The sequence below is a fragment of the Amia ocellicauda genome, chromosome 7 (assembly GCF_036373705.1).
Source record: "Amia ocellicauda isolate fAmiCal2 chromosome 7, fAmiCal2.hap1, whole genome shotgun sequence".
NCBI lineage: Eukaryota > Metazoa > Chordata > Actinopteri > Amiiformes > Amiidae > Amia > Amia ocellicauda.
Window position 1 is genome coordinate 2,061,156 of NC_089856.1, and position 23,330 is coordinate 2,084,485.

A 23,330-nucleotide genomic window follows, 5' to 3' on the forward strand; every position below is an offset into this window, starting at 1 on the left:
GAATTTACTCTGCTGCAAAGACCAATATCTTGTCTGCAATCACTGCCCAACACTCTGCCTCGGGCCTCCACATGTACCCCCTCAACTTGCAGACTTGCTGGTTTGCTGGTACCACACAGATGCATGTGTGGTGAAGTGAGTCAACACTAGCTGCCGGCCTGTGGGCGGCCATGGGGGTGGGCGCCCTGCACTAAAAACAGGTCAACACAGCACAGAAAATTAAAACCAAAACATGCTTCTGCTCTGAGAGGGGTGTGCGCACCGTCCCCTCTGTCCTCTAATCACTCTGCTCCTCACTCCTGATCCTGGAATGGGTCTGACTGTGATAACTGGTACTCGGGCCTGGTCTCTGTGTCTTTATTGCACCTCTGTCTGCCCACCACCTGACTTCCTTAGTATGATGGCAACTTCTACAAGTTCTGCTGAGCGTGCTTGGTAAATGGCCGGTCTTGTATTTATTAATCAGTTTATGTTTCACATCAGTATATTAGGGTTGTATACTTCTGACCAAGTGAGCAGCAGATATTAAATCACTTTTATGTAGCTGAGTAACATATTTACAGGAAGAGAAACTGACCTACTGCGTATCATTCTTACATTCTCTGCATGTTTTGGAGAAGGTTGCTGCCCGTTCCTTCGCTCCTTTCTCAGCGAGATGTGTCACACAGCAGCTGATAGGCCACCGAAGCCATAAGTTACTGATTTACTCCTTGTAGACTGTTCCCCTCTCTTTGGTTAGGTTGCACATTCACATTCTCTAGATAACGTCAGGTACTCGTTTAACTGGCGGTCACATTCCAACACCAATGCAGGTCTTTAAAGCACCATTAGTCAGAACTGACCTTACGTCGATGCGAACCATAACCCACTGCATGGTCAATCCTCACCACGCACACATGCATTGTCAATCCGTTTCAGTCAGGGATTGTCAGTTTAGTTGTTTATGTTGCTGTGGCAGTACGACTCTTTACCTGATTTAAAGCGGTGCCTGCCGAAAGTTTGCCACCCGCGAGACCCAGATCGAGAGATTTGGACCACGCTGGGAGGTGATCCCGTCTGGAGACCCTGACTGCTGCCTGGACCATCCCAATTCAATCTGTAACATCCGAGAAGTCCCAATTAGTGGGGCCACAACAAGCACTGAAGGATCCCTGCAACACCTGGCACCGTGGGTTTTTGAAAGACGTAACCGGAGAGCTCTCTCTCCTCTTCCCTGCCTCCTGAAAAAGAGCACCTGCCTAGTAGTCATGGCACTAATCCTGAACAGCAATAAATATATAGAGAGCGAGGGAGAGAAGGAGAGAGGGAGAGAGATGGGTATGCAAAATGAACGCACAGATATCTTTCACACCTCGCATATTGTCTGGTCGTCCTATGCAAATGTCTCTTGATTGCATTGATTGCGTTCACGTCCCAGTTCAGATACCGCAGTCTCTTACTTACATTGTTGTGCACTCCAGCTGTCGTGCCATACCATAATTCCCAGTGCAGGGATCCTACAGCACGCCTCCTAGATCCAGCACACATCCCCGGTGAGCCCGAGCCAAAAAGCACCAGCAACTGTCGCTAAAGTCCCCGATCGGCGAATTGAAAGCGGCGCTGGGGAGCTTCTGTTTTGCAGACGAGTGTTGTCTGTGTAAGCTGTGGCCAATTGCAGGCCCTTCTTGCATGAAAAGGAAGTTGTCCACACACACACACACACTTTTTTCTCTCTCTTCAGCTGTTTGCAGATACAGGTATTTCTTGTTTATCTGCATTTAGCACTACAACTTTCTGCTCGTGTGTACAGGACGTTGCACACTGGGGAAGTATGCATTCAGAAACACATTTCTTTCACTCAGAAATATAATAATAGTAGCAGTAGTAGTAGTAAACGTAGTAGTAGTATTAATAAAGAGATTCCTTTAAAAACACTATTGTATTTGCATTTTGACTTTTGGATCAATGTCCTTTGATTAAAAATACCTAGAGAAGTGAGTTAATAGTTTCATTTTCAATAAGAGTTCAAAAACAACTCATGGTCACAGATATACACCTACATATATATCCGCTCTCGGCTGATAGCATTGTTGCACAATTGTCATTGTTTTGAATCTGAATTTATTTAGTCGTTACTGTTCTTCTTTTAAATGCAAAGTGATCTATTTTGGCAGCCGAGATCTGTGGTGAACAGGCTTCTTCACAGTGTTAATCTCTAGTGGTCTTGCAAATAGGCAGCATGCAATCGCACTATACATCAAACACCGAAGGATCACGTCAGTCCCTGCAGGACGCATCAATTCCGAGCTGCTTACCAGACGTGCGTGGAGGTGTTTGTGACTGCTCGGTTTCGTGATTGGTGTTGTTTTGATGTCTGCATTAAGGAGCATTTGACTGTGACTTTGTGGTTCCTCTGCAAGCTTTATACAGAAGCCGTTTTTAAGCTCACGGTCTTACCCACTTTATAGTTTACAGACTAACGTGGGGTGGGGGTGGGTGGAACCACCCCTTTAAAGCAAGGCGACCCCGGTTCTGCGGCCCGTTCTCACCGTGTATTGATTGGCGTCTGTCGAGAAGGCATTAGGCGCTGTAACCCGAGAGTGCTCAGACAGCGGGCGAGCTCTAATGGCCCGGATGTCTCTCCTCATGGCTGTAATGTTCCCCAGCTCTTAATTAACTGAGATCGAAGGTGCCGATGTTTGTTGGTGTTTGTTTTATCTTTCCCTGCATGTTATCCATCTCTCTATCTATCTGTCATGATCTTATTTCACTACCCCCCCTTCCAGAGAGCTGGGTAGCTCTCTATATGGCCTGTGTATAGTCCATTTGATTCCCCTAGTTATCTGCTGTGAGCTGCACTTGCCAAGTTCTTGTTTTTGCTTGAGACCTAACGGTTCTAGTCAACAGACAGAGTGTAGGATTTGTTCATTTGTTTTGCTGTCTAGGCAGATTGACTGCAGTGTCTGGAGGTGTTGTCTGAATCACCCAGGCAGGGGTTTTCCAGACGTCACCTCGTTCCTTAATACCCCCTGTGCGTTGGCCATCGCGGTGCGGTTCTAACAGTGCAACTGGGTCATCAGGGGAAATATAAAATCCCCTGTATGGTTTTCTGCCCGATGGGTGTTAATATGTGTGGTCAAAAAACCTGGGCCTAGGAGATCAAAGTCTGCACAGTGCTGAGCAGTCAAAGCAAAGTCTAAGTGTGCGTGGTGTGTGTGTGTGTGTGGTGTGGAACATGGTGTCTGACTGATGCAACACACCCATTTATAGACAAGTATTAAACCACTGTTTCTCAGCAACACAAAAGCAACAAAATGTATTATACTTTTACGTTTCAATAACGAATACACGGTAGCCTACATAACATGTTTACAAACACTTTTTAAACTGCGTTTTTGAAAATAAAATGGAGCCATTATATTAACATCAACAACGCAATATGACAAAAAGCTATAGCAGTTCAGTCTTGGATTATAAACTTAAACAATGTCAATCATACAAATAAACTGAACAAAACTATCACCATAAGTAAAAATGCAGGACAAATATGTATGTCAATATTTTAATATTAATGGAAATGTTTACGACACATTAAAACTAATTTGGGCGTACATCTCCATGCTTTCCATTGACATGCTGTGGGGTCAGCACTTCCCCAAGTTTGGAGAAACTGCATTCAGCATCGCCTGAATTGCATGGTATCGCCAAAACAACTCGAGCAATCTGGCTAAATTTTGGCAAACGCTTCTCCATGGTGTTCCAAAAAGTGTGTACGGACATGTCATTGTCACTGGGAAGTTCCTTTACAATGTTCAAGTAAACGGCCCACTCAGCCTCAGGTACAGAGCTCAGCAGTGGGATACTCTGCTCATAGTCAGTGAAGTTGTGTTAGAGCGGGAACTTGCTTAGGATCTAAGATTCGGACATCCGTTATCTGGCTGTTTCTCTGTTTGTACGTATCCCTGCAGTTTCTCTGCACAATGTTTGAAAACCTGTCGTTTCAGATCATCTGTCGCAATGCGTTCTCTGTGTTGAAGTGTTGCGAGTAGAACAGATGCGATGTTGTACACCTCTGTTGGCAATGTAGACCGGGGTTCAAATTTAAGTAATGTCTGAATAAGTGGCATTGCTGCTGTTTGAATGAAATTTAAATCTGCCACAAGCGATTCACTTTTAAGTAAAACGTTTAGTTCCTCTAGGACGGCAGTTGCATCCTCCACTTCAGTTTCCCTCGCAGCGAACCTCTTGTAGTTTTCTGCACGCTGGCAGCGATACTCCACAGCTTTAAACCAACTATCCCACCTCGCTATAACGGGTACCGCTGGTAATATGGGGCTTTCAATGCCATGGTCAATCAGGTAGTCTCTGAAACGAGCACATCTGAGTGGGACTTTGCAGAACAACTTTTTTATTAGCGCACACAGGCGGTCCACTTCTAAATACAATCTGCGCCAGCACTCCCCTAGTAAAGCTGTAATATGCGCCCAGCAGGTCACATGAATGCAGTTAGTTAAAATCCCACTTAAACTGTCTTTGAACATCTTTCGCATGTACTTTGCATTGTCCGTCACACATGCCACTACATTTGACAACTCGATTTCATGCTGTACGAGAGTCTTTATCACAGCTTGAAACTGTACAGTAGTTAACACTCTCCATTATCACGTTCATCAACAGTTACAGATACATGTTTACCCTTTAATTCAGCAATCACCTGTTGCTTGTGCTGTTCAAAGACCCGGGGAAGATGGGTCCGCCTGTGTACGCGCTTGCGGGATACAGCCCCCATTTCTTATGAGAAACTCACTCATTTTTGAATTATCCATTTTCCCTCTACAGCAGGCCTCCACCCATCTTTTCTCTGTATTTCTTTACTCTATTTTCATTTTGATGTGCCAGCACTCCTGTAATTGTACACTGTCGCTTTGCTGCCACAACATCCCCTCTCTCTGTCCTTCGTTTTCTTTGCTCCACTGCCGCCAAATGTCGAGGACCTCTAATGTGATTGACTATGTGATGCTTTTTAATGTAGTCTAAAACTTTGCTCCAAATTTAACAGAATAACTTCCCTCCATCAACATGGAGCACATCTTTTCCGAATTCTTTTACTCGATCTTCAGGCTTAAACATTTTTAAGCAGGTGCCAGTGTAAAGTCAACAGTTCAAGGCTTTGAAGTGCTGTTAAGAAAATCAGAAGTAATCGGATGATTTCGGAAATGAAAGGTCAATTCGGAAAAAAATGCAGCAATTTCGGCAATTTCCGGAAATCAAAAGTCTATGGGAAATCTTGATATGACTTATGATAGCATAGGTGAAAATAGCATAGGAAATGAAGGAATAATGTACATCTGGAAGAAGCTAGCCTATGCAGAAAAGTTTAGAGAAGATTTGTACCACAAAATACGTGTAAAAGGGCCATTTCTCCATTATAAGGGCCACAAACATGTGGAACCACACATATGAAAGCATACAGACTTCTGCATTGTTGATCTTGATTACACACACTATATTACAACATTTCCACATTTTTTCCAAGTTAAATAATAGCATAATTATGGATTATGAATTATGACATTTTGGGATTTTATTAAACATAATTCAATGTAAACTTATTTTGTACACATTTTCCTTAAAGTACTAGTCAAAATACAACTTTTAAGATAAACTGGGTGAAAACTGGATTCAGATTGAAGGAGTTATCATAATTTATTTGTTATGTATTAAAAATAGTAATTCTCAAACCTGAGTTGGTGTTTTCTCCTACTTTGCAAGTCAATATCTCCACACAGCAATGTCAGATTGATGTAAAAATTATGTATCTGGCTATAATGGTGCCATAATATATAATACAGTTCTTAATAGATATCTAAAACAATGAGTTTAATGGGTTAAATCAAAACATCAAACCAAGATTAAAAGTGCCCCTGCCTACTCAGCGTTGTATGAGTTTTTTTCTTGCTCTTATTGTATTGTGTTTCTTGATATGTGTATATTTTCCGACAACCATAAATCTTCCAAATAAATAATAATCTCACACCATAAGGCTCGGCACATTTGTTTTGGCAATTCTCTGATATTACCCCCCACCAAAACTCCCGTGGCTTGTTGGAGAGATGTCAAATGCTGCTTACTTGTGTGTTTGTTTGTTTCAAAGCAGGGAGACGTACAGACCTCATTGAAACACGAGAGCTCCCAGTCAGACGAGTCGACCGTTAATTAGGGACGGTCCGGGCTACGCTGGCTTCGTTTGACAAGAGCCGGCACGTTGCTAAAACGAAAACAAAACACGAAAGACTTAGTCATGCAGAAAGGCCAACAGACCGGACGGGACGAGCCGGAGCTGCACATGGGTCGCCCTCCGAGTTACGCACTGGTGTGTGTGAGCCGGCCTTGAACGTAACACCTCCTAATTGCAGTCTGACATCTGCCCCAGCTTTCCCTTTTACAGCCTGTGTGTTTGGAGAGGGCAAAAAACAGGAGAAGACAGTTTTCAAAACCATTATGATTTCCCGGGCAAGTTTTTACACGTTGGCAGAGTTTGCAGTGGAGCGAGGGAGGCAGCGAGTGTTTAGGGGTGATTGTGTAGCATATATGTGTTTTTTTCTGTAATGATATAACAGTTTACATGCAACGCAGCACTGAGACGACATGAAGCGACTTGTTGGCAGGTGCCTGGGGTCACACGCACCTTTTGTTTAATGATTAGTGCTACTAGCGCTGCCTTGCTCAGGCGTCCTGTGATCCTGCAGCTGATTTGTTGGGAGTCGATGCATTTTATAGTCTGATGTTATATCTGGTATGTGGTGCGTTGAGAGCCCTGTCCATCTACTGGCAACAATAAGCCGCCAGGGTTTCAAAACTGGGATAGGCAAGCATTGACTGGAGAAAACTAGTGCTGACAGATTACGGGCCCGACATCCTTCCCACAGAACACCTCTGGGATGACCTGGCACAGGACACACTGGAGACAGACTTCTTTGAAAAGAGAAGATTGCAGTCACCATTGAGGCTAGAACTAAATTAAAAAGTCAATTAAAAGCCAATTAAAAGCCCTCCCAGACCCGCTGGACTTTTGGGTGGGTGTCCCTCACCCTCACAGTGTTACAGAAATGTTGAATCTGCCACTGACGCCAAACCACTCTTGTGGAGGTGTGAAGCTCTATCAGTGTGAGTGGGAGAGATATCTTGGACCGATACGTCTAAAAATTAAAAGATTCAGATCCATCTGCAGGAAGGTGGGGGTGGCAGATGTGTAGGTGAGCTATCCATGTACCCGTAAGTGTGCACTTCCTAAAATACCCACGCTCACCGCCCTCCCACTCCTTGCCCTCGTCACAGCCCAAAACTTCCTCCCAGCAGCCCCTTTGAAAACCACCACAAGTTTAAGAAGATGGCATGTTTCATCCTGTTTCACTGTCTTTTCAGTTTGTCTGTCACATTTTGTTTCGTTTTAGGTTTTTTCCCAGGTAGAGAGAGAGCCCTCAAAGGACTCCAGTCGTCAGTCCTCCTCTCTCACTGGCTAGACGGCCACATTTAGAGGAACCGAAAGTCATTTCTAAAAATACATTTGGATAAAAGGAAGGGTATGAAACAAAACAACGTGGCACAGTCTTGCACAAATCAGTTGTAAACCGCGCGGCTGGGGAGAGTGTGAGTCTGGAGAACGAACCAAGTGCGGCAAATCCAGGCCGCTCACGATAGGCCTGTCCCACAAAAATGTGTTCTTGTCCACTTAGGTGTTACTGTTGCTGCCACATCCCCTCCTCAGAGGAAACCAATGTGCTGTCGTTTCTCACATCAAACCAGCAGTGGTGGTTTTTGGAGAATAAAAGACTGATAAAACAACGCGCACACACACACGTACACGCACACACACACACGGTCAAGCCAGTTCTCTCTCATGTCTCTCTTATCTCTGTTCTCTCTGCATGGGGGCGGTTCAATAGGGCTAGCGCTGACAGGCTGATAAGACCATCCACTGGCCTGTCAAGGGCTGGGAGCCCCTTCCACACTGTCATTACAGCAGCCCTTTGTTTGTTTCTCTGTGTGTGTGAGAGAGAGAAAGTGTGTGTGTGTGTGTGTATGCGTGAAAGAGACAGAGAGAGAGAGTGAGTGTATGGGGGTGTGTGTGTGTGTGTGAAAGAGACAGAGAGAGAGTGAGTGTATGGGTGTGTGTGTGTATGCGTGAAAGAGACAGAGAGAGAGAGAGAGTGAGTGTGTGTGTGTGTGTGTGTGTGTGTGTGTGTGTGTGTGAAAGAGAGTGTGTAAGAGAAAGATGTGTGTATGAGAGAGTGTTGTATGTGTGTGTGGTGAGTGTGACTGCAGTGTGTGCGTGTGAGACAGTGAGAGAGAGTGAGTGTGTGTGTGCAGTGTGTGTGAGGGAGTACGTGTGCTTTTCGCTCAGTCGTGCTCAGTGGGTGTGTCGTAACGTCTCAGAACAGGAAAGTCTCCTGCCCTCAGGACTGACCCCGACTCCCTCTCCTCCTCATCAGGCTTCATGACTAAAGTCTTCTTCGTGTTTGTCACTCAGCGGCGGCGGCGGCTCGTCAACCTCGCTGTGTGGCATCACTGCCTCCCATTTGTTTGTGATTTATTATCTTGCTTATCAGCTGTGCAAACAGGTACGACCATCATCACAGCTGAGGTAATGACAGTTTATAAAAGGCGTTAAGTAAATTGCTGTCTACAGGAAATTGCTTAATGGGTCGGGGTTTTTCTTTTTTTCTTCAAGGACATCTGCTTTCACCAATACATTAAAAAGCTCAGTGTACACAGCGCTCAAAAGTACATTATGTGCCGCAGCCAACAGACACTTTTGGGGTGGGGGGGGATAACAAAACTTCTGAGAGAACTGAGAGGCTTTTACAGAAACTCTCGAGATCTTCTCATAGGAAACCAAACACAACCACACACACACACACACACACACACACAAATAATCTCGCAGCAGGAGATTGTTGTGTCTGCAGAGGAACAAGTGCGATCTTGCACAGCTGTGAGCATCGCCCGGGTTGCACCCGTTTTCCAGCTGATTCACGCTGCCGTTGGGCCTTTTGATGAATCAGCCAGATCGTATTGTTTACATCGCCTGTCACGACAGCCCGGGATGCGCCGGCCACGAGCAGGAGGTGCGCTGGGCTCTCGGGGCCCCCGGGGAGGCGTGGCATCTCAACCAGACCTGGCTCTTGTTTCAGGGTTACATGATTCTTATTCAAACGGTCCATTTCTTTGTGTTGCTTCCCACGGGCCGATAAGTCAGCGGCCCAGTCTGCGTCCATGTACACCTGGGCCCCTAAATCGCACTCCCTGTCGTTCAGATCTCTTCCATGAGACTCCTCTTCCTCCCGGAGCTTTTAATTAAACTAGGGATTTGTTTTTGCCTTTTGTTTTAATGGGGTAATGAGGTGTAAGCCTTGGGGATTGTGCCCTACAATCCTGCCGCTGTGTCCCATTGCTTTACATCAATACATACAAGCCTTTCTATGGCGGACCCCCTCTAATGCCCCCCATCGGTTCTCACTGCATGCCCCTCCGGCTGAATCAATCCGCTCGCTCAGTGGAGTGAGAGAGCTGCTTCCAGGTCTCACCGCGGCCCCGCTGGGCCACAGGAATGTGGGAGACGGCACTGCACGCTAACAGGGGGCATTCATGTGTTCAGTTATTGCGATCCGGTAAGCTATTAAACAAAGAAAGGACAACGGCCTTTGAAGTGACTTGTCCAAAAATAAAATGACTTGCCAATCTCTTCCAACGAAGCACAACAGGGCATTCAGGTCCCGGGCCCATCGTCCCGAAAGGACGAGACAAATGCCCAGACGCGTGGCAGTTTGTTTTTAAGCACACGACAACAAAAATATATCCACCTTTCGTTTTGTTTCATTTTTCATCAGGTTTCCCTGAAAAAGGCCTAATCTCGACAATGGCATCAACGATCCCTATGATCTGGCTGCAATAGTGAAATCACAAAACACTTAATTGCAGTGACATTTACTATAAAGACTTCATAGTGCAATCTGACTGATTTTCCTGTTTCATGAGAAACGATCGAAACAACAACAAGACAGTCCACGGCCTTATTTGGGCTCGATATACCTATAAAACAGAAAACTAAATGTTGTGGTTCCCCCGAGTGGGAGGATGAGGGTTGTGTGGAATAAAATTACATCTCTCTTATCTGAGAGTGGTGAGAACCCAGACGGTAAACACAATACGAAAACATGCCTGAGGAACAGCCAGGCCTCACGCAGACCGGCACAGCCTGCCCGTGCAAAGAGAAAAAATAGAACAGGAACACAAACAAACACAACAATAACACAACAACAGGGGCAAAACAATAGAGATGGTCGTCCGATACCCTTCAAGTCTTTAGTGAGCAGGAGACAGTGGGTTTTAAGTCTTTAAAACCCCATTAGGGGAGGAAACACAATGAGAACGCCGTGTCTCAATATCTGAACAGCCGCCCAGAAGGAAGTAATTAAGTCCCAGATCTTGTGCTGATATACTAATTCGATGGCTTTTTGTTGCCCTCAGTGGGGAGCATTTGAGTGCAGTGCTTTCTCTAATCTGTGTCAGCGGCATGATTATGCACTTTGTTTAATTTTATTTCTCTCTTTCAGTTGCAACGAAACCACGGCAAAGTGCTACAGAGGTTGGCCGCTTGGTCTGGTTGTTTGTCTGTTTCTTTCTCTTTTGGTCCAGTTATTATTTTTCACATGTGCCGTCCTTCCGCTTCTCGAAAGTGCGAACGCCGCAAAAGCAGTCATTACAGTCCATTACGGCCCATTTTGCTCTGGCGGGCCGTTAATGGATGACTGATTTATAAAAAAAAATTGGTGTCTTGCCTTAGCCTTTCAGAAAATCCAGGTAGAGCGTGCACACGCAAGAAAACCAGTGGTTGTCTGAAATAATACGTTTTCTTGCCGCAAGTGAATGCAACACGTGTTGCGACCTCTTTATGAAATGCAAACAAACATCAAATAGCTTTTTTAATTAATAATGGATGGATTTATTTTTATTCCCTATGAAAAAAAAACAACAAAAAACTCTGTGGCATGGTTTCACAAAAAAGCCTTTTGCCTTGTCTACAGACAGGGTACACAAACTGAATTCACTTGGGCTGCATACATGTATAGGTGCTGGGATATCTTGCTTTCCTTACTCCTAACAGGAGAGAATAGAAATCAGTTAAAACAGAGTTACGCCTCTCAGGAGGGTGTTGTCTCTAACAGCCTCTTCAACAGAGAAAGAGAAAGAGAGAGAGAGAGAGAGAGAGAGAGAGAGAGAGAGAGGGAGCGAGAGAGACAGGCTGACACTGTTGGGCCTTTTCCTTTCTCTTGGCCCTGAAAAACACAAGATAAAAACCTCATCCATCATTTCATGAGGGGTCTAACGGCACCCCCGGCCCCACCCCCGAGGAGGCTAATTGTACAGCATTGTCCGCCCTGAAAGCCTCCTTTCTTTCGCAATTTGTGCGGCTGTAAAATACAAGAGGGAGGGAGGTCTAGGTCGCTGCGAGGGGCTCTGTTCTTTAATTTATAGACTGCTGCCCTTTCGGAGCCCACTTTATGGTGCTTATAATGGTGCTGCCGTCGGTTAACAGTGGCGTACTGTACCGCTTCTCAACTGGAGTATTATCATCCCTGCGCCTGCTGACATTTATGAGAGAGCAAAGGGGAAAAAAACTAAACAAACGTCTGCTGTGCCGCGATTCGGTCTGAGTCCCGGACAATCCAGCGGCCCCTTCCTCCCACCCACCTCCCCAGCGTTCAGACTGTGCAATTCTTCATGCTTGACTTCTGATGGCCTTTCATTCAGCCTCTCGACAGCCACCACTGCCGAGACAGTTTTGGAAACAAATGCCACTGAGCTCCCTTGCAGTGACATCATTTGTTATCGATCACGCCTCCTTAAGTACTACATTAGGAGGGTTTAATAATTGAACAGACTCGACGGTACCACACGGACTCGCAGGTTCACCGCTCGGCCTGGCCCAGGGCATCAGAAGTCACGCAAAGGTTCCCATTATAAACTCAGCGATCCACCACAACGTGTCGGCTGCAGGTACCGCTAAACTAAAGATGGATAAAACAAGAGGAGTGAGGATTGGATGCACGGACTCAAAGGTTTCTCAGGGTCAGACTTCTAATAAAGGAATAAGTCTTTTAGGCCCAGAGGCTCCCAAAGCAAGTTCCCATGATCAGTGCAAAAATAACCCGACTTTCCCCCACCGGGCTCTTGTGAGACCAGCCCCATGATGGCGTTTTAATGGGCGAAACTCACAGATTAACGCCGATTGTGACTTTTCCACTGAAAAATTTGAGCAGAGAGAGAGGGTTCCTCTGGTAGGATGTGCGGCCAAACAACCAAAGAAAGAAAGAGCACCACAACTCCGAACCCTGGTTTTACAAGTCTCTTAAACTTAAACCCAGCCTTCAAATCCTCATGTGTCAACACCAGCAGAATAAAAAAATAATTGTGAAGATAAACATGTGTGTCACTATCCACACTGCCTTATCTACTGTGTGTTGGCTGGTGCTTGCAGCATAAAGTACGTCCTGTTTCACATCGCTGTATAAAAAAAAAGGCCTTGTAGGAAAGTCATGTCAAGACAGCAACCCACACGGTGATTGTACGGATATACACAAGCTCACATCAGCTCTCGTTCTTAAATTCTGACCCAAATCACCTGACTTCCTCCAGTGTCATCACCCTGAGATACTGTATGTCAGCAATCCTTCGCACACCTGCTACTGCCCCTGCTTGAGTCACCTTTAATTGCCTTTACCCGATTAGCCTGGACGCCTGTCTATGTCTTAAAAGTCAGAACGGTTTCATGTATTTACACGAATTCCACTCCAGACCACAAGGAAGGCAGTGAACTTTAAGCAAAGCGACCACAAACAGATTGTTCATCCAGCCGAGGGGCAACGTTTTCTTAAATGTATATTCAAACCACCCTTCAGTTCTTCAGTTATATTTGTATTTTTGTCAGAGGATGCGCGATTCACCGCAAACCAAAAGCGATGCCCTCGAACCAATCCCCTGAAGCACGTCACTTTCAGATTCAAAGCTCAGAAAGTGAAATGCATGGCGTAGGCTTAGGACAAAACAGGCATCGTAGTGTAAAAGTGGAGGCGAATAGCGGCCTTAAGCAGCCTGTGCCCCCGGGGTTGGTTGTAAGGCAAGGTAGGGAAGTATTTGAGTGTCACACCGGTTTTGAGGGTGTTGTGCACAAGATAATTTGCTCTCATTTGGTTCGTTATCGTTCATTTGTTAGACAGCTGTTATCGGTCACATCGGGGGCCCGAAAACACGGTCTCTCGGGAATCTAGAGTATAAACGTCTCTGCGACTGCTAAAAATATACTAGTATAAAAACAAGAGCAGTCAGTGGTGAGAGAAGTCCTGACGAAGGCTGGTTCACAACAGATCAACAGATGTCTCAGATGTCTCAGATGTTTTCCTTTTTGAGTCTCTCTCTCTCTCTAGGAGGCTTTGTTCCTTTTCTGTCATCTCTGGGCACCTTTAAAAAAACAAAAAAACAACAACCAAAAAAACCTCGATAACCGCGACCCCTTTTTGCACCGGCACATTCAATATCTAGTTCATATTCGCTGTCATCAAAGCGAACATGTTGCCTTAGGGTGGGTTTCATTGATCCTCGCTTTACTGAAGGCACTCTTGTCCTCTTTAGCAGAACAAAAGGCAACATCTAATTGCCCTGGCCTTGCCGTAGCAAGAGCGATGTTGGACTGAGAGAGGCCGGCAGAAATCTCCTCGTTTTTTTTGTGTAATTGGTTATAATGACTAATTAAAGTCCAGCTCTTTAACTAGGGGTTTAGCGTTATCCATTTACCGCTTCAAAAAAACAAAAAACGCATTTGTTGTCAGAAGGCACAGAGCCGTATTTGTGAGATCTCCATCGGCCTTGTGTTTCAACAGCTCTCCTCCCTCACATCTCCTGTGATCTCAGGACGGAGGCAAAGAGGTAAATTCCATTCGCAGAAATTGTTGTCACTAAAACGACCCTTATTTAGTTTGTTTTTAGTCCGGTCATGTTCTTCTGTGTGTGCAATACTGTGTATAATATACAGAAGCTGGAAGGAACAGTTGTTAATAATTCACAATAAAACACACACAACACACACGCAGTCATGAGATTAGTGAAAACGCAAGATCAAGAAAAGACTAAAACCAAAAGGACTGCCTAAAATCCCAGAGAAGAATCTGCCCTCACATCTCTAGTCATTTCACTCTCCGTTGTAGGTTAGAAAACCGTTATCAAAAGAGTTGCCTACCACTCAATTCTTCCTCTGTTATCTCAATGCACTGTATGTGTACGATCCCCAATTGTGAGGCAGTGCGTTTGAAGTATTCCCGAGACTTTATTCCCTTTAAACTGCGATCTACACACACAGCACACGGACTGGATTGGGCGTCTGATGTCCCCTCACTGATGTTCGGTGCAGGGAGGCGATAGCAGGGCTGGGTAAACACTTTGAATTCACATGCTAGGCTCAGACGTGAGTGCAAAGTCCCCCCAGACGGCCTTCTGATAAGGAAATAAGGAGTGGGGGAAATGAGGACGACATAAAAACAAACCAGGCTTGGGATTAGTGGAAAGAAAAGCTTAAGAAATGAAATCTGCCTTTCAAGCACAGACAGGAAGATGCATCATAAAGTACCATGAAGTGACTGACAGATGTGACAAGAGATACAATCTCAGACACTTTTGCTGCTTCTTTCATTTTCTTTTCTGTCATCTGCTCCTGAGTCAACGTGCCGATCTGTGTCGTGCTTAGCTCAGGATCTGGGCTCTTATCCGAGTTGTGTTCGGGGAGCTGGCACCGAAACAGGACAGATTTCTATCAATCTGTTTATTCTGACCAAAATTTCTATCGGCCTATCGGGGAAGGTAGAACCAGTGAATATCTAATGTGTGTGAATCTACATAAACCTCACTATCTTTTGATCGCCTTGTGGCATTAACCAACATTGACAAACAAATGTGTGGTGCATATGCAGTCGACACCAATGCAAGAGTGTAGCTGACATGCAACCATATTTAGCCATGAAAAAACATTACATTTAATCATGCTTCACAGTGAGTGGTAAATACAACTGAAATTCGGGTTTATTTTCTGTAGCGGTTTACTGCTGACTGTCCATGTATAGTGTGAAGGCTCAGCACTTTTCTCAGATGGTTTTGAGGAACTTTATATTGACTGTTTCTGGTGTGTGTGTGTGTGTGTGTGTGTGTGTGTGTGTCATTCGTCTATAAACAGTACAGAGGTTTGGAGAGAGAAGAATGAATTGGATTTCTGAAGTTACAGAACTTGCTGCTAAGTTGCGTGTTACTGATAGATATAAATAAATAAAAACCATTGACTACTTTCAAAAGTGGGCAAGCTTGAGTCGGATGATTGTGAGTTCGGGTTTTAGAGATACACCAAAAGCGCCCCAGCGTAGCAAACATCCATCTTATGCAGAGTGAATACGTTTTACAAGAAACATTCACTTTTTAACCGGAGAATCAGTCTTCCAGCCAGAGCCATCTCCCGAGAGAATCTGAACTTCACGGGAAAGGTTTCTCTGTTTGTTCCTAGAATTTGCAAATCGAGCCATGCAAATAGAGCGAGTCCCTGGCCGACCGCATCCAACTGTCTTCTGAGGGAAATAGGAAAACAAATCCTGGGGTTTTTAAGCAGCTTTAGACAGATAGCGTCGGGATCGCCTGTCACAAAGTGTTGCACTTCAGGACGGCCGTTCCCGGCGTTGTGGCCTTATCTCTCTCTCCCTCCCTCTTCCTATAGATAATTAAAATGCATTAGGGTGCAATTGGCTGGTTTGCTTTCACAGATCTGCAAACACAGATTAAGTTCACATCCCTCAGCCAGGAGGGAATGGACTCCCCCGCCCACCTCGGCCACGCAAAACATCTGACCCCCGGCTCGTCACACCTGCGGTATATAACCTGCGTGCGACGGCTGATCGTGCACACCTACGCTTTGTGCAAGGCCTCCTTAGTTGGGATAGACAAGTAGGCCAATTGAGCACACTCTGCAAAATCAAGCGCTGTTTGCCTCGTTGTGCGGTGAAAGTAAATCTGATTACACACGTTAATACTGCATTTGGGGCCTTCCTAAAAACACTGTGGTTTTAGACGCTGTGCTTCCTGTGTGCAACATAGCGCTCCGAGTGCAAACGGATCCAAGTAAGCTTTTGCAAAGGCTTCAAGGTCGGGAAAACAAATATGGTATTTTTGAAGGAATTGGCTGGGCATGAAAAGCAGCTCAAGACACACACCTTATCGAAAAGTGGAAGTACTTTTATGTAGCATTTGTTTGGTTTTTGTGACATTTTCAACAATGTTTAGTAGCAACGGTACTTTGTTATGTATCAATTTGCATGGATGGACTACTAGATTACAATGAATGTCTCCTTACAGTCTAGTGACTAATACAGTGGTTACTGATACACACGTGCGAATACAGCAGAAAACAAGTCAAATACAAATAGTACATAAATAAAGTGTCTGTAGTCTGTAGTCTGTCCTGCGCACAAAGTTACAGCCCCAGTGCATCTCGGCCCCTGGAACTGTGTGTCGAAGAATAGGGCGCGGGACAATGAGATTAGTGTCTTGTGTCTTGTGTCGCCAACGCGTCTTGTCCGATCAGGAAGCAGAACTAAAGATTACAGAGGCTCCACGGTGCAAAGGGAAGGCGCTGTAACCAGGGACCGATGGCACTGGGCCAAGCTCGAGCGCCGTCAGACAACACTGGTTAGATCACTCATGGGTCACGGGGAGTTCCCTTATTTGGGGGAAGTGGACACACAAGCACACCCCGGCTGTGCACACATCGGCCCTGAGTAGCCTCGGTTTGGAACGGAGAAAAATTCGTGATGCCCGAAAAAATAAGATTACATAGCCTCCCTCTTCTGAAAATGTGAGACCAGAGGGATTAGCCGCTTCTCGAGTCAGTGTTAATCCGGCAGAGCATGCCCTGACGCAGTTAAAAGCTTGATCGCTTGTTGTCATGAGGAAAGTCTTCCCCTCGCAAGTGTGAAGGGTGTTAACTTTACTGCTCTCTTCAGTTTCATTTCATTGTTGTCTCCCTTCTACTGTTTACAGGGACGCCACTTCACAGAGACTCTCTACTTCACTGCATCTTCTATGCTTTTCTTTCTTTTCCTTGTCTCTCCCTCTCTGTCTGCTGCCTGTCAGTCTGCCCAAAGATGCTCAGACTCCAGTTCCCTCCAGTGTAATCGGCCCTATCGCTTCCCTAACTTTCCCAGCACAGATCAGGCCGAGCCACTCGTTGCTCTGTGACAGACTGGGCTGGGCTGGCCATGTGTGGAGCTCGGCGATAAACCCACTGCGATTTAAGATGCGACGCAGCTTCTAGGCCGACCGCAACCCCACAGCATTAGCCCCGACTTCAAACACTTACATTTGCTCGCGTTTGTTTGTTTGTTTGGCTTTCTAATTGCTGTCATGTGATCGTGGCCAAAAAATAGCATTGCTCGGTTCACCGAATGGGATATCATTCTGGAGTTTGGACGGATGGTGATAAATCTTCTTCTGGGGGCTTTCTATTAGAACCTGCCAAAGCACCACGCTCTGAGGGGGGTTGAATTCCTTTTCTGAGCATCAAGGCAGGGGTGGGGGGGGGCATTGTCTCGTGCTTGTGTCCTGTTCATTAATCAGAACGCATTAGGAGAAACCTTGGCAGTCTCATCATGCCAAAGTCAGACCCATCACTCCAGATTAGTTTCCTTTAAAGGTTTTGGGGTCAGCGTGGATTTCTCCAGCAATTAAAATTCAGCGGCAGCTCCCCCGCCCCCCCTCCCCTCGAGAGATCTGCATAATCCCCCCTTCTTTGCATATACCACACGTTGACTAAAAGCTTATAATTTGTTGTGCTCCCTAAAGCATGGAGATTCCTGCTCTAATCCCCTCCTCTCGAGTGCACTCAAACCATGTGTGGAGACTCAAGATCCGCTGCCTCTTCCAAACGGACGCTACGGGACGAAACCCGGCCTTGGTTTGGGTCTCGGATGTGTCTGCGGCCCGACAGCCAACGCGGCCCGTCTGATCGATGTCCTGCGCTCCTGGGAGGCAGGGGCAAAGCAAGCATAGCAAGTCACTTGGAATGGTTGGGGGGCGGGGGGTGGAAATACCCTTGGAATATGTCCACGGGCTGGGAGCAAGGCCCTGTTTTGTCCGGGGTTAATCAGCTATGCGGTCACATGCCGGAAACACAGACAGAGGATATATCTTATCGGGGCATCGACAGCCCCTGACCAGAGGCGAGGCTTGCATGACCGCCGCTACGGGTTCCCTTCGATCAATAGCAAATTACGCAGCAAGAGAGAAAGAGAGGAAAGAAAGATCCTCATTCTTTAATGGCTCACGACAGCGTTGATTAACTGCTAACTGTCTCCGGGTGTTTACGAAATTGTTTCACAACCACGCAGTTTTATCAAGATGACTTACAAAGTTCTCGAATTTGCAACCCTTTCTATCACAGTCTCTTCACCCGGCTGCTGCAAGGGATCCTGGGACATCGTGCCGCCCAGCAGCACAGATAGGGCCGGCATGAAGGCTGAAGGAGACGGGAGGGGAAACACTTGACAGGAATGACTTCCTTTCCGTTTTCTACAATGGCACAGTGGCGTTCGGGGCTCTTCGCCTGCAGAGGTCACCGGCCACAGGGCAGGGCTTCGGAGAGCCGGGCTCAGCAAGAGTCATGTGACGTCAGCCAGTCAGAAATAACCCCAGGATATCAGGACAACTGGCTCTGTGACCTTAATGCTTCCTTTACACAGATACAGGGTCTCTCTGACGGGAGTTAAGGCTCTAACTGATTGGGCTATTTTATAGCTAGGGACTGGGAAGGAGGACTTTCCTTTAACACTGATTTGTTCCTGTGTGTATTAGTTCCCCTGTCACAATGAAGTGAAAATGGCCAATTAGCATGACAAAACCTGCAGCCGCCACTGCACCTGAGGAGGCTTAACACAAAGCCTGTAATGTGCGCCATGGGAGAGGTTCCTGTTTTCAGTTCCCCCGATGAAGCCAGGACTCTCATTGCGCTGCGGAAGGTGCCGAGCTTTTCCATGGCGTGAGCACATCTCTCCCGCAGGAGAGCTGAACAGCCCCAGTCGAGAAAGAGACACTTCCAGCCCTTCCCCTGACACACAAGCACACACAGACACAAAAACAAGAAATCAAAGAAAGCAAAATCTGTCACAAAACGCAGCGGCACGTTCAACCACGCGGTCTACTGGTCAGATGTAGGCATGTAACCTCACACCCCCCACACAGTACTGGGTAAGATGGGTAACTGGGTAACAGCAGTAAAAAACAAAACTGTACTTTGTGGGCAAAAAAAGAACAAAAGAAGAAAACTCTGGGCTAAATCTGTTGGTCCCAATGGGTCCAGATCCAGACCGCTACACATATTCTGCACCAAGCATGCAAGCATTTCCTCCCAGGTGTCAAGTCAGAGGCACTGATTATAACACCTTGGGAATGAGGCCGGGGATCAAAAATGTTTTAACGACAAGTACCAGTCACAGAGGTGTCTCTTTGAAATGCGTCCCAGGAAGCCCATCCGCATGCGACGTCCCTGACGGACAGAGACGTGGTCTGTCGAGGCTTGCCTGTGTGTTCAAGGCAAGGGCAGAGCGGGCGGCCCGGATCTCCGCTCCACTGCATGACTGAACAATGCCATGCTTTACACCACACGTGGTTTGGGCTAAACCTGTGTTCGTTTTCCTTGTATGTTTATAAGCAATTTTGTCTTGTATTGTGTCTATCACCTTGGATAAATGCATCAGCCAAATAAAAATAATAATAATAATAATAATAATAATAACAACTTTAGCTTCTGCAAGAATCTTTTCCTTTATTGAAGCCTTGTTTTTTAATATTATCATTATTATTATTGCAAGAATCAAATCGATCTTTCCTGGTGCTTTAGGCATGTTTCAGTAGTACTGTAGCTCAGTTGTTCTGTGGGATGTGACCCCATGCCCCAGCTCCCTGCTTTGCATCCCATTAACTGATATCAGGAGCACAGCGCCATCCTCACTGACCACTGGCACCACAAGGATCTTTTGTTTAATTCTCAGTCCTACAAGCTCGGGTATTTTAAAGCTGCACTTTATTCACTATGACTGGCACATCATTATTGCCTTGTATGTCTCTGCACTGTGGGCATTTTACCCTTCTCACCGGTCCTGGTTCAAGTGTTAATAATGCAATTGTGCCCTTGAATGCCAGTCTGTCAAACAAAGCCAGCATAACAATGATAGTAGGTGACGAGATTCAAGCTTTATGAACTGGTACCACCTAACTTGACAGCTTACATATGATAGTACCCTACCAGTCGACAGTGCAATGCAACTCCCAAATCAAAAGTTTGCTTGTTCTTCATTGTCTACTGTCTGCCTAGCACATTTAGAAGTTCGGTTTTTTTGCAAGTTATGGAAGTGAAAACTTTTTCTCTATCACAACAGGGGGGAGCTGATCTCGCAATGCAAACGCTAAGGCAACTGGCCCAAGGTACCAGCCCCGGTTCAGTGGAGCGCCGGGGGTGAGAGTCCAGCAACCCACTGAGGAGATAGATGGAGGTCAATGGACTCTTTGTCTTTTGTGTGGGGCGGAAGAAAAAAAACACATTAGACCCAAAACCACCCGTTGACTAGAGATAACGCGGCGGGACCCTATTAGACACGCTGCGCTGCCAGAGAGAAGCGAAATCAGTGCATTTCTTCATGACTAATCCCAGAAGACAACCCCCTCGGTACCTAAGCGGAATCTATGGTTAGCACAAACTTTTCAATGATATAGCATGTTTGCATCCTATTCTTACTTGAAAGAGAATCATCTCAACAGTTTGTATTAGTTTTTAATGATGATTTCAGTCCTGTGCGTTAAAAACGCATGCAACTAAAACAAACAAAAAAGAAAAACATGCATCTGGATCGTATTTGCATGACTTTATCGAAATGTCAATGTAAAAAATAAAAATGAACGAGATGTGCAGTCTGTAGTGAAATAATAGCCAATACAAGTGCTGGCACACAGCACATCTTTCAAAACGACACCCTTTCACTGACAACTGCCTGCCTTGGTTTCTTTCAAGAATACGTGTGTGGGTGATGATTGCCATTTAGGGTGAATGGTCTGATTTAACTAGGTTGTCCGATGAACACCTTGTGTTTTAATGTTGTCTTAAATGTATAAACAGGTCCATCGCTGCCCCGTAAAAAGGGCGTACGAGCCTAGGAGCAGTCAGCGGGCAGCACGTTGGGATCGGCTACACTGTATCACTCACACACACATCTACACTGTATCACTCACACACACACATCTACACTGTATCACTCACACACACACATCTACACTGTATCACTCACACACACATCTACACTGTATCACTCACACACATCATCTACACTGTATCACTCACACACACACATCTACACTGTATCACTCACACACACATCTACACTGTATCACTCACACACACACATCTACACTGTATCACTCACACACACATCTACACTGTATCACTCACACACACATCTACACTGTATCACTCACACACACATCTACACTGTATCACTCACACACACATCTACACTGTATCACTCACACACACATCTACACTGTATCACTCACACACACACATCTACACTGTATCACTCACACACACATCTACACTGTATCACTCACACACACATCTACACTGTATCACTCACACACACACATCTACACTGTATCACTCACACACACATCTACACTGTATCACACACACACATCTACACTGTATCACACACACACATCTACACTGTATCACTCACACACACACATCTGCCCAACAGACTCCAGCGCGCCCGGGAGTTCACAGAGTGACTGTAGTAACAAAAGGCATGCTACTACACCGACAGTTTTAATAACACCAGCAAGAGTACCAACATTGATACCAATGTGAAGAGCATGGCACTCACCCCTGCACGGTACCCGGAGCTCTGGCACTGCACAGCTCCTGCGCTCAACTCCAGCACACAGAAGTGTTGCGTCCGTGTTCAGAGTCTCGTCCTTAATCCCAGTTTGGTGCGGAAAGTCCCCCAGTGTGCCATCAATGTGCGGGTGCTGTGAAGGCACTGTGGCAGCGGCTGTGCAGGCTGTGCTGTACTGTGCTGTGCTGTGCTGTACTGTGTTGTCCTGTGCTGTGCTGTGCTGTGCTGTGCTGTGCTGTCCTCTGCCGGACCGGACCGGACCGACCCTCCTCCGCCGCGCGCACGATCCCCGGGCCGCCGGGCTCGAGCGAGACACAGAGCGCGCGCAGTGGGGGCTCGCTGCGGGGCTGGGGGCTGCGGGGCTGGGGGGCTGCGGGGCTCATGCATGGGCTGCTGCAGCTACACGAGTGCCTGCTTCATAGCTCAGATGCGGCTTGGGTGTACTAAAAAAAAGAAAGCTTCGGCTCCCCCTCTTCCTTTGTTTCTTTAGCCAATGAAAACGTCTTGGAAAAAAAAATCCCTTTTTATTATGTTCTGCTGGCTGAAAATGAAATCCAGATGTTGTGTGTGTGCCCCACTTCGTTTCCTTTTTTCTTTTCTTTGCTCGCTCCCAGTCGGAGGTTTGCCTCTTCAGAAACTTCCCTGTCTTCCCCCGGGACAGTCGAAACCTCTGCGGAATCTGCTGGGATTGAATCCTGTCCCTTTTCTTCTTCTTTCCTGTCCCTTAACAGGAGCTGCTACACCTCTCTCTCTCTCTCTCTCTCTCTCTCTCTCTCTCTCTCTCTCTCTCTCTCTCTCTCTCTCTCTCTCTCTCTCTCTCTCTCTCTCTCTCTCTCTCTCTCTCTCTCTCTCTCTCTCTCTCTCTCTCTCTCTCTCTCTCTCTCTCTCAAAGCTGTTTAGCCCCGGATCGTAATACATGAGTCAGGCTGCTTTGCTTGCTGGGTTTGGGTAAAGTCCGGGGAAATTAGCACTATTATACTGCATGCGATTGTTCAGATTAAACACAGGCTGGTTCTCAGATCTAACTTTCCTTTCAATTAATTGAATGCATTTTAGCCGCTTGCAAAGATAGTTGTATGATGGGGGTGGGGGTTTTGAACATCACCGTGTAATTCTTTTTTTGACAATCGAAGATGACGCAACTGAAACGACACTCAGACAGACTGTGGCTCCGGAATCCCTTGAAACCCGCGATGTGACTGTGGCTGTGGTGGCAGCAGCAGTACAATAGTCTTGTCATTACGAGCCCTACCCCCTCTCTCTCCCTCATGTATCCACAGCTTTTAATGTGGGTTTCTAGTTTGTGTGTGACGTTTAAAA

At 46.1% G+C, this 23,330-nt stretch overlaps 1 protein-coding gene across 8 annotated transcripts in view; it reads right to left on the reverse strand.

The window, feature by feature from the left end:
- s1pr2 (sphingosine-1-phosphate receptor 2) overlaps positions 1-22,764 on the reverse strand; it is a 38,740-nt gene extending 15,976 nt beyond the window's left edge. Inside the window, exons 1-3 of one of the 8 annotated variants that reach the window (XM_066707857.1) lie at positions 21,999-22,764; positions 6,151-6,247; positions 972-1,096 (exon numbers count right to left, since the gene is read on the reverse strand). The gene's annotated coding sequence lies outside the window, so the exon portion shown is untranslated. Of the gene's footprint in view, positions 1-971; positions 1,097-1,443; positions 1,665-6,110; positions 6,248-14,275; positions 14,402-21,998 lie in introns of those variants that run through there. The other 7 variants (XM_066707860.1, XM_066707853.1, XM_066707856.1 and 4 more) reach the window with 7 other exon arrangements.
- Positions 22,765-23,330: the final 566 nt, after the last annotated feature.